Here is a 17777-nt window from a genome sequence, read left to right on the forward strand (position 1 = left end):
GGATGGCTTTGAGGAGATTCTGGTCCACCATCTGGCGGCTTAAGGTGGGAAAGCAGTGCAGCATAGTAGTGCTGGGGCGCTGCTGACCTCAGCTCAGGATGTTGTGGGTTGGTGGAAGGAATATTTCAAAGACCTCCCTTCCAGGGACTTGAGTAGGTGACTTGGGGTGGACTCTTCTATCTCTGGGGCAGAGGTCACTGAGGTGGTTAAACAGCTCCTCGGTGGCTGGGTCCTGGGGGTGGATGAGCTCCGCCCGAAGTTCCTCAAGGCTCTGAATGTTGCAGGGCTATCCTGGTTGACATGCATCTGCAGCATCGCGTGGACATCTGAGGTGGTGTCTCTGGATTGGCAGACTGGGGTGATGGTCCCCCCCTTCAAATACATGTTTATTCTGTTAAATTTCTCAGAAGTTACTGCAAAAATAAATGTTTTGCTGTTTTAACTTTTAATAGTTAAATTAAATTAGAACTTCCCTATAAATATTAAGGTAAAACATTTCCTACTAGTAACATTAAAAGGTGTTAGTACTGCTGATTTTACAGTTAAAACGTATTAAATTTAATACTTTACTGTAAAAAAAAATTGTTTACAGAGACACTTACCTAAAATCAAATTAATATGAAAAAAGGGTTTACACCATGAAATATGGCATTTTACTGTTCAATTAAGAGCATAAATGATCAATTACAACATAATTCCATGCATTAAAACATTTTTAAATATAAATAAAATAATTAGCCAGCTTAACACTTCAATTGCTGTTATCAGGTGATATAGAACCTTTCCCAGACTAGTGTTTTTAGTCATTCATTCTGTTCTTCAATCTTAACACACAAATTAACTGAAATTTTCAAATACCATAAAAATATCCAACTTTTATACTTTTATAACAAAGTATGTTATGTAACATCTGTGAGGTTGTAAACATCAAATATTTGAATTTTTACTTCATATATTTTACAAATACTCAACGAGAAAAGAATCACCAAAGAAACACTATGTACTTCTTCAAACTGGCCTCAGACAACAAAATAAACTTGTTCTGAGCTTCAAAATTGAATTTTTGGTTGATTCTAACTCAAAATAAAACTAAAATATAAATAATATACATACATCATATCTTTATCACGTCATTTAAATACAACAATTCTAAAGGGGAGCAAAGGTTTGAAGTCTTGCATCATAAACCTCAAAAAACAATATCTCTAAATCAAATGCAAGGAGCCCTGGAACTAGGTTTTACCTATTTCTTTCTGGAACAAAACAGTGCAATAAAGCTGAACATGTTGTCACTGTTACTGTCACTGACTTTCAGAAATTTTACTCTTGGTATAATTTTAAAACAAAACATCTGTAGTGTATGTAACACACAGCAAACCTTATCACATCATAGTCAAACATTTAGGGAATGTCTAGGTCCACTCATGGTCTGCAATGTCTGAGATGAGAGTGTGGACTCTGGGGTTGACTGACAACAGCTTTTTCTTCTTGGACTCAACCTTGGTGCCTCTCTCAGGATTTATGGAAAAGAAACATCTTGATGGAAAAAGGGATAAGAGGAATATAATAAACTGAGGCAGCATATGAAATGGCTATGTTTTGTAAAAGATAATAAAAATAAATTTACCTTTGGAGGAACTCCAGTGTTGATCATAGTTCCCAGGGGGTTCATTAGTTTCAAGAGAAGGAGGCTACCACCTTGAAAGTAGGTGGCTACCATTGTTCAGGGAAACTCGGCACGCAAACTCCGAGACATGAGACGTAAACCAATTTCAGGGGGTTGTAGGGGTCCTTCTGAGGAAATTTTGAAATGTAGACCCTTTAATAGTCCCTTTTTCAGGCATCTTAGAGGCCTCATTCCACCAAATTTTACTGACACAAACTCTGGGTTATTTTTCATCATACAGTAGTAGTACTAAGTGGTAGTAGCAGTCCGTTACTGAGGACACCAAATGTATCTCATTCTCAGATTATGTTGATTAATGATTGATGTACTGGTCAGTTGCAGTGCTCAATTATCAAGTAATGGTTTCATCAACAAGAGGTCAGCTTACCAGTGTCTAAAATAAGACTTTTAACCATTAATTTTATTTTTTTAAATGATTGGTTAACATAAAGGAAATTATGTCTATGACTTCATTTATTTATTTCACACCCTATTAGACATGTTAAAGGAACCTACAACTGACTGAATGTAGCTTCTTCATTTAGTAAATTCAGTGGTCTCCTAAATCAAAATAATTCCATAATCCTACCAGGTACACTCACATCATGCCCATGAAATACTAGTACTCATGAAAAAAACAACCACTCCAAGTTACCAACTAAAAGTCTCTTTCAAAATACATTGCCTCTGAGCCAAACTGATGTAGGTTCATAAACAGTGGTTCCCAATCCTTAGACACTATGAAATAGTGATATCTCAAAGTTTTTAGACAGAAGCATTTTGTGTCAAATAAGAAAGACTGAATTTACTAAGAAAGACTGAATTTTCACGCATGGTATAAAAACTGTCAGAATGGGTTAACTTAGAACACGTGTTCATTTTTGTAAACAGGCTCGGCTGATCGGGACGTCATCGCTGTACATTATATGGCTAGTAATAGTAGCTAGCCTACACACACAACTAGATCAGCGAGTTCAGATGCTCCAGCGTTTTGTCGTTTTTTTGTCAGAATATTTCACTTTGGAAATAAGCTGTCGGCCTTAGCTTTCAAACAAAATCAGTCTCATGCAATATCTCCCCATATTTTTCACCAATTTTCGGCCGATATTGGCTCGAACGAACGAAGATATCGATCGTCTGCTACTGGCCTGATCCATGTGCATCTGTACTGTGTGAATAAGTCGACGAGTCAAGTCGTATGTCAATGCAATTCATGCGACAAATGAAGCGACGACACCGGGATGAAATAGTATAGTGTTACGCCATGCTGGTCTCACTTCATTAAGTATTAAACTCACCTTCAGTTCATTCAGTCCTGGGCAATTTCGCGCTCGGTTGCAGCCACTGGTCAAGAAGGCTGCTTCTCTTTCTACACGCTATTTTGTCCACTTGCCTCAATCAGCAAATCAGAAAGCGCAGAATAAAAGCTTGCCAAAAATAGCCAATCAAAATGAAGATAAGAATTACGAAAGCCAAGCTAAGACGAAGATGGCTGCGCCTAGACAGAACACGGAAATTTCTGCAAAATAAATCTTTTATTGTGGCACCGAGTGCTGATCGTTTGATTCTGGGAACAGAGGCAGTTTTTTTTTTCAACAACTGAAAGTAGCCGGCGATGTACTTACCCACAGGCGGCAAAATATCGCCGGGTGCCGGCTTCAAATGAACCCCCTGCAGAAGGCCTGACAATATTGATTTTCATTTATGAAATAGAGCACTGCCTCCACCTGCTGGTGAATTTATTAAGAAAAAAATCCAGAAATCTGCAATACACACTGCCTATGTTATAAAAGAAGTCTGATAAAAATCATAATAAGAATGAGTCAAATGGCAGGAAAGTGACAGGCAATTAAAAATCTGGAGTCAGATGAAGGGACAGGCAACAATTTTTTGAAGGTTTTATAGGAAATAAGGACATTTCAGCTGAATTTTCTAAGGTGAGTCTTAGACGTATATGGATAGTGGCCGTAGCGCCCCCGTTTGACCAATCGGCACCAAGTTGGAGGGTCTGTCTGTGGGCCAGTGCTACATTAGTGGGTCAAATTTCGTGTGGATCAGATGAAGCATGCCTGAGATTTAGCTGTTTGATTGAAATGGGAATGGAAATCGTTTGGCCAGCAGGTGGAGCCTGCGCTCCATTTGATAAATTCTATTCAATACTTTTAAGCCTTCTCAGTTAAATTGGGTCTTAGACACATATGAAGTGGCCGTAGTGCCCCCGTTTGACCGATTGGCACCAAAGTTGGAGGGTCTGTCTGTGGGCCAGTGCTACATTAGTGGGTCAAATTTGGTGAGAATTGCATGAAGCATGCCTGAGATTTAGCTGTTTGATTGAAATGGGCTTATAAATGGTGCAGCTTGGGTGTGGCTGGTGGCCATATTATACAGACAGGTCAAGTAATGTTTATGAATCATCCCTGAAGGCAGTGTCCTGATTGACTTGCTACCAGAATCACCTAGTTGGGGTGCAGATTGTTGATTTAAATATCACAAGTGAATGCAAATGACTGTCATTAGACAATACATGAATCTTAATTTGGCATGACTCACAGAACTTGCAGTACAAAGGATTTTGACCAGTAATATGTCACTTGAACAGAAATGAGATAAATGTCAATTTTACTGGTTTTGCAGGTTTAGAGACACATCTTACATTGCTGTAGTGCCCCCGTTTGACCGATCGGCACAAAATTTGGAGGGCCCGTTCCCACTACCATCCTACAGGACCTATTCAAGTTTGGTGATGATTGGCTGAGGCAGGCCTGAGATACAGCTGTCTGATTCAAGTGGGTGTGGCATGTGTATGGTCTGGGTGTGGCTGGTGGCCGTACCTTACAGAAAGTTTAGGATTTTTTTATATTTATTTACCATGACTGTCTCCTGATTTGAATGATACCAGATTTACATAGGTTGGTCGAAAATCCAAGGAGGTTAACAAAAAGTCAAGTTTTTAGACTCCTACGAAACAGGCAAAAGGGGAAATAGGTAGGATGAACTTCTGTATGGCATTGAATTTGGCATGGGCCAGTGCATTGGACCTGTAACAAATTTCAATTTTATCCATAACAGTTCAGGTGAAATAAGCATAAATGCAAAACCTGTCGCTGTATCGCCTCCATGTGGCCAATCGGGGTGTCCTTAGCAGGGTATACTAAGGGTCTGGAGACAAATATATCACCCTGTTTTCGTTGAGATCGGCTATTGTTAAGCCTATCAAAGGCCTGTCAGAATGCTGCTTGGTGTTGATTGGCTGATGGTGGCCAGGATTTTATGGCTAATGACTGCCATGATATATGACTGACCTCAGGCTTCAGAGTAATACACGTTTGCCAAATTTCAGTCGGATTGGTCAAGGCAGTCAGGAGATATTGGCAGTTTTTAGTTGTAGCGCCCCCTATTGACGAAATGCAGCCCGCCTTGGAGGGTGTCCCCAGAATGGGGTAGGGAGGTAGGATTTCAAGTTTGGTAGAGGTAGGACAAGGCAGAGTGAAGTTATAGCAGTCAGCCCAAAACTGGACAAATTTGGACATTGTTTGGGGGTGGCTAATGGCCGTACAATAGGCAAATGTCCAAATTTTTTAATGATTATTGATTAGCTGAGTTCTGATTCGTTTGACACCTCATTTCTCTGATTTGGTAGGACAGGGTAGGACTTAAAAGAAAAAGTAGGATTTGAAAATTATGCAAATTAGCAATGACTAAGTAGGCGGAGCTTCATAGTCCAAATGGCAAGTTGGTGGGGCAAGGCTGTCGGTATCTGGAGAAAAAAAATTTCGACTCTAGGACTAACAGGACAGGAGGTATCGACCGAAATGCGTCTGGCTGACAGGATTGGGTCGGATTATCTGAGTAGTGGGTAGGAATTGACATCATCCTACCAAGTTTGGTCAGTCTAGCACTTACGGTTTAGAGACAAAAATCCTAAGAAATACAATAAGGTTCCATAGCACTTCGTGCTTTGGACCCTTAATGAATACAAAAGAAAACTTGTGTTTTGAAATAAGTCTAGACCCAACTGGGATGGTCCAGCATGACCCGAGGAGGGGTGTTCATGCTTCTTCCTATGGTCATGCCACAGTATACTGATGTCATGCCAAGAAGTTTTCCTTCAGCTGCTCATCACACTTGCAAGGAATTTTACACCAGTGTTTCCTACAAAACTATGTTGTTAATGATATTGTTGTTAAAAGATAGTTGGATAGTTACTAAATACAATGCTTGACATACTTCCATTCTTGAGTGTAAATGAATAAAAAATGTTATATATGATATTGGAAGTTTGTGTATTATTAAAGTCATGACTGACTGTGACATAGATCATTTCTAATGATATGTGGCCTTAAAGATTAAATAAAATGTAAACATTTTCTAGGAAAAATTACCAATTTCCGCAGAGGCACAAAACACATGGTCATCCATTTCTGATTCAGGCACAGCAGTCATACGATCACAATCTGATGCATCAACTATAGGTTCACTGATGCCAGACTGTGTTATTGCAGACACACTGTCCTCAGCTTCACTTTCATCTTTGTCATCAACTTCAGAGTCACTTACTTCAATTTCACCTGGAAAATATTATTAAAGAGATATGAATGTGTGTGTTTTTTCTCTTTAAATTGTAGCATTTTTAATACTAACCATCAATTTCGATTTCATCAAGTGATTTCCCTTGCACAACTGGAAAGCTGCCCTTTTTCCATTGTCAAAAGTAGTTTGGAAATTTTAGCCAGTTGTGTGGTGGGAACGGGTAACCTGTAGAAATCGCGATGAACACGGAGGTCATGACCAAGGAAGTCCGTGAGTTGGTCCAGTTCATTGTTTTTTAAATTGAGCACTTGAGGCAGTGTAGCCACATGTTTTTGGAGTTGGGTTGACCTGAGGTGCTCAGGATTTTTTGCTCCACACCAACTTGCATGGATGCGTAAACAGTCCTGCCCTCTGTAGTAGCTCAGTGATTTAGATCTTGCAAACAAGAATACATTTGTATCACAGACACCGCATTCAGGTCTCTTACTGACCAATAGTGACAAGGCATCCACCATGATTGGTGTAAGTAGAACAGCAACTTTCCTGCTCTTTTCCCCACAAACTCAATCCGGCTGAAATAGTTGCAGAGCTTCTGTTCAGTCGCTGATAATCCCATAGCGATGTCTTCATGGAGGTCTGTTTGGTCTCTCTCGTGAAAACTCTGGAGTCGCATTTTAGAGACTTCTCCAGAACGTGTTCTATTGAAAACAATTATTTGTGAAAGGGTAACCTTTGCAAGATCAGCATAGCTCTGAGAAGTTGCTGCCTCTATCCAGCTGCACATGGCATCATTTGCAGATTTTTCAAAGTGTCTGTGAAGAAGTTTAACATCTTCAGTAAAGGGCAATGTCAAAGGCTTGTTGTACTTAGCATTATTTAGTGTGGTCAGTGCAGTGTGTGACACCAGCTCAGACCACTTGCAGGAGTACAACTTTTTGACATTTCAGTGGACTTTACTAGTTCACCATCCTCTGCTATGAGGGCCCTACAATGAATTATATCACTTATTTTCTGCAATGTATGTCCTAATTTTAAAGCTAGGCTGGGTGTGTGGTAGCAGTGTTTCTCTTCATCATATCCCGAAACTTTAACAGCTTGAACAACTCTATAAAAATTAGCTGGCTTAACAGATTCCTCCATGCTGTGTATTGATGATTCTTTTCATAGAATCAACAAAAAACGACCAACTTCTCTGAGTTTCTGTCTTACATATTCATATTTTGTAGGGTCATGGCCATGTTTGTTATAGAGAGACTGGGCAAGCTGAATGATACAAAAATCATTTCGCACAGTCGAAGCAATCTCATCTTGTTTTATGGAAGCCAGCAGCTTCCACACTCCACTTGAAATTTGCTGAAAGTATGCAGACTCTGCATGTGTTGCCAAACCAAGTACTTTGGTTCTACCAGGGTTCTCATACTTTGCTTGCGGCTTACAATGACATCTGCGAACATGTCTCCAAAGCTCCTTCCGCACAAACATGCCTTTGCAGTACATGCAGTGAATGAATTTTCCAGTTATTTCCTTGGTTTCCTCCTCACTTTGAGTGATCCAGTTGTGTTCATTAAAACATCACTATTATGTTGATAATTTCCTTTATTTCTAAGTTTTTCTAATAATAATCTTTTGAGTGTGCAGGGAATGAAAACGCATGTTCAATTTCAGAGTGTGTCTTGTGTGCTTTCAAGTGCCAAGCTATTTTTGATTGTGGCTTACCACAAAAAAAACAATAATTTTTACTAATCATTGTCAGAGATGCTGGTACTGGCAGATCTTTCTCAACCTCAGGTATTTCCTGAGATGGATCTTCAGCATTCAATGTTGCCGCAACAACTGATGATACAGCAAAATCAGCTGAAACTTCCTTAGGAAGCTGGATACTTATGTCTGAACCATATCACTTTCCGATTCGGAATTTGGTACATAATCCTCAGCAGTCCCTGCTAACATATCACATTCAGTGAGCCTATCTTCATCTGATGCGTTGTCTTTTAAATCTTGTTTGTCTGTAAACAGCTCATCCTTAGAACGACAAGAATCCCATACCTGCTAAAACAGTGATAGAGAATGTTTTTACAAGTGATGGATGGCACTATTTAACTGTAAAATATTTTTTAAACACACACATTATATATTCCCCTCCTGGAGCCGACACCTTATCGTGGTGGAGGGGTTTGCGTGTTACAATGATCCCAGGAGCTATGTTGTCTGGGGCTTTATGCCCCTGGTAGGGTCACCCAAGGCAAACAGGTCCTGGGTGAGGAACCAGACGAAGTACGGCTCAAAAACCCCTTATGATGAGAAAAATCTTGGATTCACGGTTTCCCTTGCCCGGACGCGGGTCACCGGGGCCCCCCCCTGGAGCCAGGCCTGGGGGTGGGGCTCGATGGCGAGCGCCTGGCGGCCAGGCCTACACCCATGGGGCCTGGTCGGGCGCAGCCCGAACAAGGCACGTGGGTCCCCCCTCCAATGGGCTCACCACCCATGGGAGGGGCCATAGGGGTCGGGTGCGAAGTGATCTGGGCGGCGGCCAAAGGCGGGGACCTTGGCGGTCCGATCCTCGGCTGCAGAAGCTAGCTCTAGGGACATGGAATGTCACCTCTCTGATGGGGAAAGAGCCTGAGCTGGTGCGCGAGGTTGTGAAGTTCCGGCTAGATATAGTCGGACTCACCTCGACGCACGGCTTGGGCTCTGGAATCAGTCTCCTTGAAGGGGGTTGGACCCTTTTCCACTCTGGAGTTGCCCGCGGGGAGAGGCGCCGAGCGGGCGTGGGCATACTTATTGCCCCCAGGCTGGGCGCCTGTACATTGGGGTTTACCGCAGTGGACGAGAGGGTAGCCTCCCTCCGCCTTCGGGTGGGGGGACGGGTCCTGACTGTTGTTTGCGCTTATGCGCCAAACAGCAGTTCGGAATACCCACCCTTTTTGGAGTCCTTGGAAGGGGTGTTGGAGAGCGCTCCTCCTGGGGACTCCCTTGTTCTGCTGGGGGACTTCAATGCTCATGTGGGCAGCGACAGTGAGACCTGGAGGGGCGTGATTGGGAGGAACGGCCCCCCCGATCTGAACCCGAGCAGTGTTTTGTTATTGGACTTCTGTGCTCGTCACGGACTGTCCATAATGAACACCATGTTCAAGCATAAGGGTGTCCATATGTGCACTTGGCACCAGGACACCCTAGGCCGCAGTTCGATGATCGACTTTGTAGTCGTGTCGTCGGACTTGCGGCCGCATGTTTTGGACACTCGGGTGAAGAGAGGGGCGGAGCTGTCAACCGATCACTACCTGGTGGTGGGTTGGCTCCGCTGGTGGGGGAGGAAGCCGGCCAGGCCTGGCAGGCCCAAGCGTATAGTGAGAGTCTGCTGGGAACGTCTGGCGGAATCCCCTGTCAGGGAGAGTTTCAACTCCTACCTCCAGCAGAACTTCTCCCAGATCCCGGGGGAGGCGGGGGACATTGAGTCCGAATGGGCCATGTTCCGTGCCTCCATTGTGGAGGCGGCTGACCGGAGCTGCGGCCACAAGGTGGTCGGTGCCTGTCGCGGCGGTAATCCCCGAACCCGCTGGTGGACACTGGTGGCGAGGGATGCCGTCAAGCTGAAGAAGGAGTCTTATCGGGCCTTTCTGGCCTGTGGGACTCCAGACGCAGCTGACGGCTACCGGCAGGCCAAGCGGAATGCGGCTTTGGCGGTCGCTGAGGCAAAAACTCGGGTGTGGGAGGAGTTTGGTGAGGCCATGGAGAACGACTTCCGGACGGCTTCGAGGAGATTCTGGTCCACCATCCGGCGGCTCCGGGCGGGAAAGCGGTGCAGCATCAACACTATTTATGGTGGGGATGGTGCGCTGCTGACCTCAGCTCGGGACGTTTTGGGTCGGTGGAGGGAGTACTTCGAAGACCTCCTCAATCCCACCGACACGCCTTCCAATATGGAAGCAGAGTGTGGGGACTTGGGGGTGGACTCGCCTATCTCGGGGGTGGAGGTCGCTGAGGTGGTCAAAAAGATTCGCCCAGAGTTCCTCAAGGCTCTGGATGCTGCGGGGCTGTCCTGGTTGACACGCATCTGCAGCATCGCGTGGACATCGGGGGCAGTACCGCTGGACTGGCAGACCTGGGTGGTGGTCCCCCTCTTTAAGAAGGGGGACCGGAGGGTGTGCTCCAACTATAGGGGGATCACACTCCTCAGCCTCCCTGGTAAGGTCTATTCGGGGGTCCTGGAAAGGAGGGTCCGCCGGATTGTCGAACCTCGGATTCAGGAGGAGCAGTGTGGTTTTCGCCCTGGCCGTGGAACAGTGGACCAGCTCTACACTCTCAGCAGGGTTCTGGAGGGTTCATGGGAGTTTGCCCGAGCAGTCTACATGTGTTTTGTGGACTTGGAAAAGGCATTCGACCGTGTCCCTCGTGGGGTCCTGTGGGGAGTGCTCCGGGAGTATGGGGTACCGGGCTCCCTTTTAAGGGCGGTTCGGTCCCTGTATGACCGGTGCCAGAGTTTGGTCCGCATGGGCGGCAATAAGTCGGACTCGTTTCCGGTGAGGGTTGGACTCCGTCAGGGCTGCCCTTTGTCACCGATTCTGTTCATAGTTTTTATGGACAGAATTTCTAGGCGCAGCCAGGGCGTTGAGGGCGTCCGGTTCGGTGACCTCAGGATTAGGTCTCTGCTTTTTGTGGATGATGTGGTTCTGTTGGCCTCATCGAGCCGTGACCTTCAGCTCTCACTGGAGCAGTTCGCAGCCGAGTGCGAAGCGGCTGGGATGAGAATCAGCGCCTCCAAATCCGAGACCATGGTTCTCAGCCGGAAAAGGGTAGAGTGCTCTCTCCGGGTTGGGGATGGGGTCCTCCCCCAAGTGGAGGAGTTTAAGTATCTCGGGATCTTGTTCACGAGTGGGGGAACGATGGAGCGGGAGATCGACAGGCGGATCGGTGCGGCGTCAACAGTCATGCGGGTGCTGCATCGGTCTGTCATGGTGAAGAGAGAGCTGAGCCAAAAGGCGAAGCTCTCGATTTACCAGTCGATCTACGTTCCTACCCTCACCTATGGTCATGAGCTTTGGGTAGTGACCGAAAGAACGAGATCGTGGGTACAAGCGGCCGAAATGAGTTTCCTCCGCAGGGTGGCTGGGCTCTCCCTTAGAGATAGGGTGAGGAGCTCAGTCATTCGGGAGGGACTCAGAGTAGAGCCGCTGCTCCTCCGCATCGAGAGGAGCCAGATGAGGTGGCTCGGGCATCTGATCAGGATGCCTCCGGGACGCCTCCCTGGGGAGGTATTCCGGGCATGTCCCACTGGGAGGAGGCCCCGGGGAAGACCCAGGACACGCTGGAGAGACTATGTCTCTCGGCTGGCCTGGGAACGCCTCGGGGTCCCCCCAGAGGAGCTAGACGAAGTGGCCGGGGAGAGGGAAGTCTGGGTCTCCCTGGTGAGGCTGCTGCCCCCGCGACCCAACTCCGGATTAAGCGGGAGATGATGGATGGATGGATGGACATTATATATTATATATTATATTATATAAAAAGCATACAGCAGAAAGTGTTTACCACGTATTTACTCACCCTAGATGAGCATTTGAAATTATCTATAAAATTGTTTGAAGCAAGATTTATGTCAGATCCCAGAACACGCTATAACAAAACATAAAACATGTAGAACTGCAAATCTTTTAAAGTTTCTCACCACAGTACCACTAAAATGTCTGTTGGGGAATTACAAAATGTTTTACAACATTTTAATCTGCTTGGGTTCAAGGTTTGTAATAAATACATAAAACAAAACATGCAAGACTTATAAACTTTTCCTGCCATTGTTCTTTGCACTGTTTGATAAAATTCCCTACCTGTGCATTTATATCCAAGCCATTTAAATGCAGATACAGATCCTGTGCACTCCAGACATTTGTCCAGGCAGGATACTGTTGCGCACACCAGTTGATGTTTTTGGCACTGTGAAAAAAAAAAAAATTCAATATTAAACCAATTAATTGTACTGTGAATGATATCAAATGATACAGACTACTATAAATATCTGTGAAGTGATATTTATATTTATCTATGATACGATTTTTAAATATTCTGCTGAAAATGGAATTGTATTTCAAAACTTTTACAAGCTGTTAGATCTTAAGGCCAGCATCAAAAGTCTCTTTTAAATAACCATACTGTGTCTTACTTAATCGTAATTGATAAAAAAAAATGTCCATGGGTTAATTCATACGTGTTTCCATTTTCACATTTCTCGAGGGTTAGCCTTAAACTAGAAGTCTTTGAAATTTTGCATTAGTCAGGTTAGGGTTTAAAAAAGTTACATGAGTAAATAAAATCTCTCCATAAGTTTTTGCATCACGAGTTTACCTTTTCTGGACACAGTGTTGGAGTCTTCTCAGTGGTCATCTGCAACAAAGAATAAATATAGTGTCAGCAGGCTCAATAGTTAACCTGAATACCCTAAGCAAATCAACAAAGAGAAAACATAATTGGGAAAAAACGGTGGTATTGCTGCATTCATAATTCACTGTACATTATAGGGTTGGGTGATGTGTAGCTTCTTCGCTTATGATAATGTCTACAGTGAAACAATTGGACCATGACATGGGGGGAATGGTGGTGGTTTGGTGGTCTTATAAATGTACTGCAAAGTTTCTTTTACACTATTCAATGACTATTTACAAATTCATCAAATACTTGAATACTATTAATTTATTTCATTTATTACCATATTGTAGTTACAGTAATCTCAAAGCTGACATTTCAGATTTACCTTTTTAGAAGGTATAGATGTTGAAACACACAGGGCCTCACATAACATCCTGGTTCACACCATACTCAACACCACATCTAGTGTGTGTGTGTGTGTGTGTTTACAGTAACATGGCTTATCAGAACACCTGTTAGTAAGGACCTTCGGTACCAAGAGGCTTTTCTGAAAGGTGAGAGTGGACAAGCAAGTCCCTATAATCCACATGGGCTTCATATAACACATTCTAGATTACACCTTAAAATACACACACATAAGGCCCTTACTTGTGTTCCCATAAAATATCATCAACTGGAGCATGTCAAAAACAGCAGGCACCATATGACATTGATATAGATCAAGTTGTAAAGTGATGAACATTATTTTATTACACATAAGGCTGTCCAAACTGAGTTTCCACACTGATCAACAGTGTTATTAAGCACTGGATTAACTGCAAATTACCTTTTCAACACTGCTGACCAGACCAAGCCCTGAATGACTTGCGGCTTCATTTTGGTTGCATTCTGTGACCGTCTACAACAGAAAGTGCAGAACAATATAACTAAAAAAATCAGGATTATGCATAAAGACTCTGTGTAAAACAACTGCAATTGCAATTACCTCTGAAAGCCCTGCTGAAAATGCACCAGGATCTCTCAAAGGACTGTTTGACAAGGCCTCTCCCACACTGGGTTGTGTCTCAGAAGGTGCTTCCTGTTTGAAAAGGTTGAAATTTATACTTTCTTTAAGGAAAATGTTTTACACTTAAGTACTACACGGGTAATTTTGGTATATATTTAGGGTACAGTACTGCACAAAAGTCTTAGGCAGTCTAAGAAAATTATGTTTAATCTTCCTTCTGGTGTAAAACTATGATGTCTCTCAAAGCATGTTAGCTTAACCATTTCAAAACCTCTCCTGAATCCACCCAAGTATTTGCAGCAAACATCCAATACTCCCATGTATTTCTTGACTTAATCACCGGTACACCTCAAAAGGCTTTCTGTTTACTGTCTGTTGAAACTGTTGTTGTGTGTAGTTCCTGGCAATCAAGCGTAGTTTCGGTCTCCCTGAACTGTTGTTGTGTGTAGTTTCGGTCTCCCTGAAGGTGTTAATTAGGGGGCAGGGCTTACTGAGTTTAAATTGAAGGTGACTCCAGCTCAATACTCAGTGTGCTTCAAGCTCTGTTTGTGGATTACTTCTCTGCTAGTAAGGTAGGACTCTGTTTGCTTTCTGTTTACTGTCTGTTGAAACTGTTGTTGTGTGTAGTTCCTGGCAATCAAGCGTAGTTTCGGTCTCCCTGAAGGTGTTAATTAGGGGGCAGGGCTTACTGAGTTTAAATTGAAGGTGACTCCAGCTCAATACTCAGTGTGCTTCAAGCTCTGTTTGTGGATTACTTCTCTGCTAGTAAGGTAGGACTCTGTTTGCTTTCTGTTTACTGTCTGTTGAAACTGTTGTTGTGTGTAGTTCCTGGCAATCAAGCGTAGTTTCGGTCTCCCTGAAGGTGTTAATTACACATTTCTGATCACCACTTTGTATCCTTTACCATTGCCCTACCCGTCTTGCCCAATCCCAGTTTTCAACGTTTCCTCCCCACTCGACCAAACCTCCACTCTGTCTCCCCTTCTTCTGTTGCTTCCTGCACACTGTCTTACCTTCCTGACCCTGACTCCTTTTCCTCCTTGGCACTGGAGTCTGCAACTGATACTCTCATCTCCTCACTTTACACATCCTTGGACAACCTCTGCCCGCTGTCTTCCAAACCAAAGAAAACTCGGCCTACTCCTTGGCTTTCAGCTGCATTACGTACTAACCGAAGAGAATTGCGGGTAGCTGAGAGGACGTGGAAGAAATCTAAGCTTGATGCAGATCTGTCTTCCTACCGTACTCTGCTATCCAAATTCTCTATGGACGTGACTGCAGCTAAAACTGCCTTTTACAAAGACAAACTAGAATTATCCTCACGAGATCCTCGCAAACTCCATAACATCTTTTCGTCTCTTCTCAACCCTCCCCCTCCTCCTGCTCCTTCCTTCCTGACTGCTGAAGATTTTGCCAACTTCTTTGCCGAGAAGATTGACAGAATCTGTCAGACATTCTCTCCCTCATCCACTACACTACACACTAAGGATTTCCCTCCCCCCTCACTGGCCCAGTTTTCTGGTCTTACGGCAGATGAGATCATGAAAGTCATCTCATCTTCCAACCCTACCACCTGCCCACTTGATCCAATCCCTTCTGCATTATTTCAGACAATCGCTCTAGACCCTCTCCCCTTCATCACGACTATCATTAATGGCTCCATAACCTCCGGTCATGTACCAACAGCATTCAAAATAGCCAGGGTCATTCCCATCCTAAAAAAACCCACTCTAAATCCCTCAGACACTTGCAGCTACCGACCAGTATCGCTTCTTTCCTTCCTTTCAAAAATCCTCGAACGTACAGTCTACAACCAGCTTTCTCTCTATCTCTCTCAGAACAACCTCCAGGATCCTAATCAGTCTGGCTTTAAAGCAGCTCACTCTACAGAGACTGCCCTCTTAGCAGTCACTGAGAAGCTACATGCTGCCAGATCGGCCAAACTGTCATCTGTCCTCATCCTTCTTGACCTATCAGCAGCATTTGACACGGTCTACCACAAAACTCTCCTATCCATCCTTAGGAGTCTTGGCATTGGTGGCCTGGCCTGGCGCTGGCTGGCTTCCTACCTAGAAGGCCGAACATACCAAGTGACATGGAATGGATCCACATCTACTCCACGTTGTCTTTCCACCGGTGTCCCTCAGGGCTCGGTTCTTGGCCCTCTCCTATTCTCCCTCTACACTAAATCTCTTGGCGAAGTTATATCCTCACATGGCTTCTCCTACCACTGCTATGCTGATGACACTTAACTCATCCTCTCCTTCCCTCCCTCAGACACTCATGTCTCCACTAAGATCTCTACATGCTTGGCAGACATATCATCTTGGATGACCACTCACCAGCTAAAACTCAACACTAGTAAAACTGAGCTGCTTTACATCCCGGCTGACTCATCCCCCCTCCAGGACCTTGCGATCTCTTTCGACAACTCCCTGATCCGTCCTTCGGTTTCTGCTAGAAACCTTGGAGTTACCATAGATGATCGGTTGTCATTTTCCTCACATAACGCCAGTCTTTCTCGCTCTTGTCGGTTTCTCCTCTTTAACATCAGGAGGATACGTCCATTTCTTTCCACTCAGGCTACCCAGATACTCGTCCAGTCCCTCGTCATCTCACGCCTTGACTACTGTAACTCGCTTCTAGCGGGTTTACCACTGAGCGCCATCCGTCCCCTCCAACTGATTCAGAATGCAGCTGCTCGTCTTGTTTTCAACCTTCCCAAGTTCTCCCACACCACTCCTTTGCTGCGCTCCCTCCACTGGCTTCCTGTAGCTGCACGCATCAGATTCAAAACACTGATGCTGGCATACAAAGCCAAAAATTCTCTGGCACCATCCTACCTAAAGGACCTCATCACACCACGCTCTGCACCACGATCTCTCCGATCCTCCAGCACTGCTCGACTGGTCCCTCCTCCCCTCAAGGCACAAGGAAGACACGCATCTCGGCTCTTCTCTGTCCTGGCACCTAATTGGTGGAATGAACTCCCCCTAGATGTCCGAACAGCTGAATCCTTGACTGTCTTCAAGCGACGACTCAAAACATTTCTTTTTCAGAAATACTTGACGTAGAACTTCTATATTCTTTCTCGACTCTTGTTCTGGTGTGTTTTTTTTTAAAAAAAAATAATAATAAAAAAAAAAAAATCTGCACTACTCAATGGAGTTCTCAGAGATAGTATTCATAGCTTGGGTCCTTATTGAGCTAGCATCGGAAATTCATTGCAGAGTCTCAAAGCACTTATGTAAGTCGCTCTGGCTAAGGGCGTCTGCCAAATCCTGTAAATGTAAATGTAAATGTAAAAGGCAAATCAATACTTTGACAACCATTTAAACGAATTCAACTAATTAATTAATTAATTAATTAAGTGAGCTGGTGCTGAAATTTAATTTAAAAAATGGAATGGCTAAGATGCCACTGAGGAGAGGTTTGGACATTAGATTTACATTTTTAGGATACATACACATATATAATTAAAGAATGAGTCTCAACTGGATGAAGATCTTGTTTCTCAGAAAGTTGTACTTGAAAACATGAGCAGAAGAACAAGAATAATTTTGCTTTGTTTTCCATTGGATGAAACATATAGAAACTAATGCTGAACTACAAAACCAAAACTACATTCTAAGCTTAAACAACACCATAGTCAAATGAAATAATCAAATCTAACAATATAAGAAATATATAGGAAAAATTGAACTCAACATTCAAACACCAATTCTTCATCTAACCCTATCCCAACTGCAGACAAATCTATAAAAGTCAAACTTGACACCAAACTGTACAGTTATTACTCAAAGTCTTCCAGTACTTTCAGGATTGAAGTAGACTGAAATAAAAGTTACAGTAATCCCAAATCTGACATTTCAGATTTACCTCTTTAGAAGGTATTTTACTGGAATGTAGGATATTATTCAAATATTATGTTTCACATTACCTAGATTCCAGATACAAAACTCCAAACAGCAAGCACTCTGTTGTAGCTTTAAATTCAAGTCTCAAAACTCCCACAAATAGTTCTTAAACGCAGACTTTACAAAGAAACAAAATGTTCATCCATTGCATGAAACAAATGGAAAATAGTGCTGAACTACAAAACTAAACTTTGAAAGCAAACATAAATAAAGCTAATATAAATAAAGCCCCCCCTAAAGTATATCATTTTTTGTTTTTTGGGGGGCTTGCCCCTTTAAGTTCCTCCAGTTTACAGACCTGTCA

The sequence above is a fragment of the Brienomyrus brachyistius genome, unplaced genomic scaffold (genome assembly GCF_023856365.1).
Source record: "Brienomyrus brachyistius isolate T26 unplaced genomic scaffold, BBRACH_0.4 scaffold46, whole genome shotgun sequence".
NCBI classification, from domain to species: Eukaryota; Metazoa; Chordata; class Actinopteri; order Osteoglossiformes; family Mormyridae; genus Brienomyrus; species Brienomyrus brachyistius.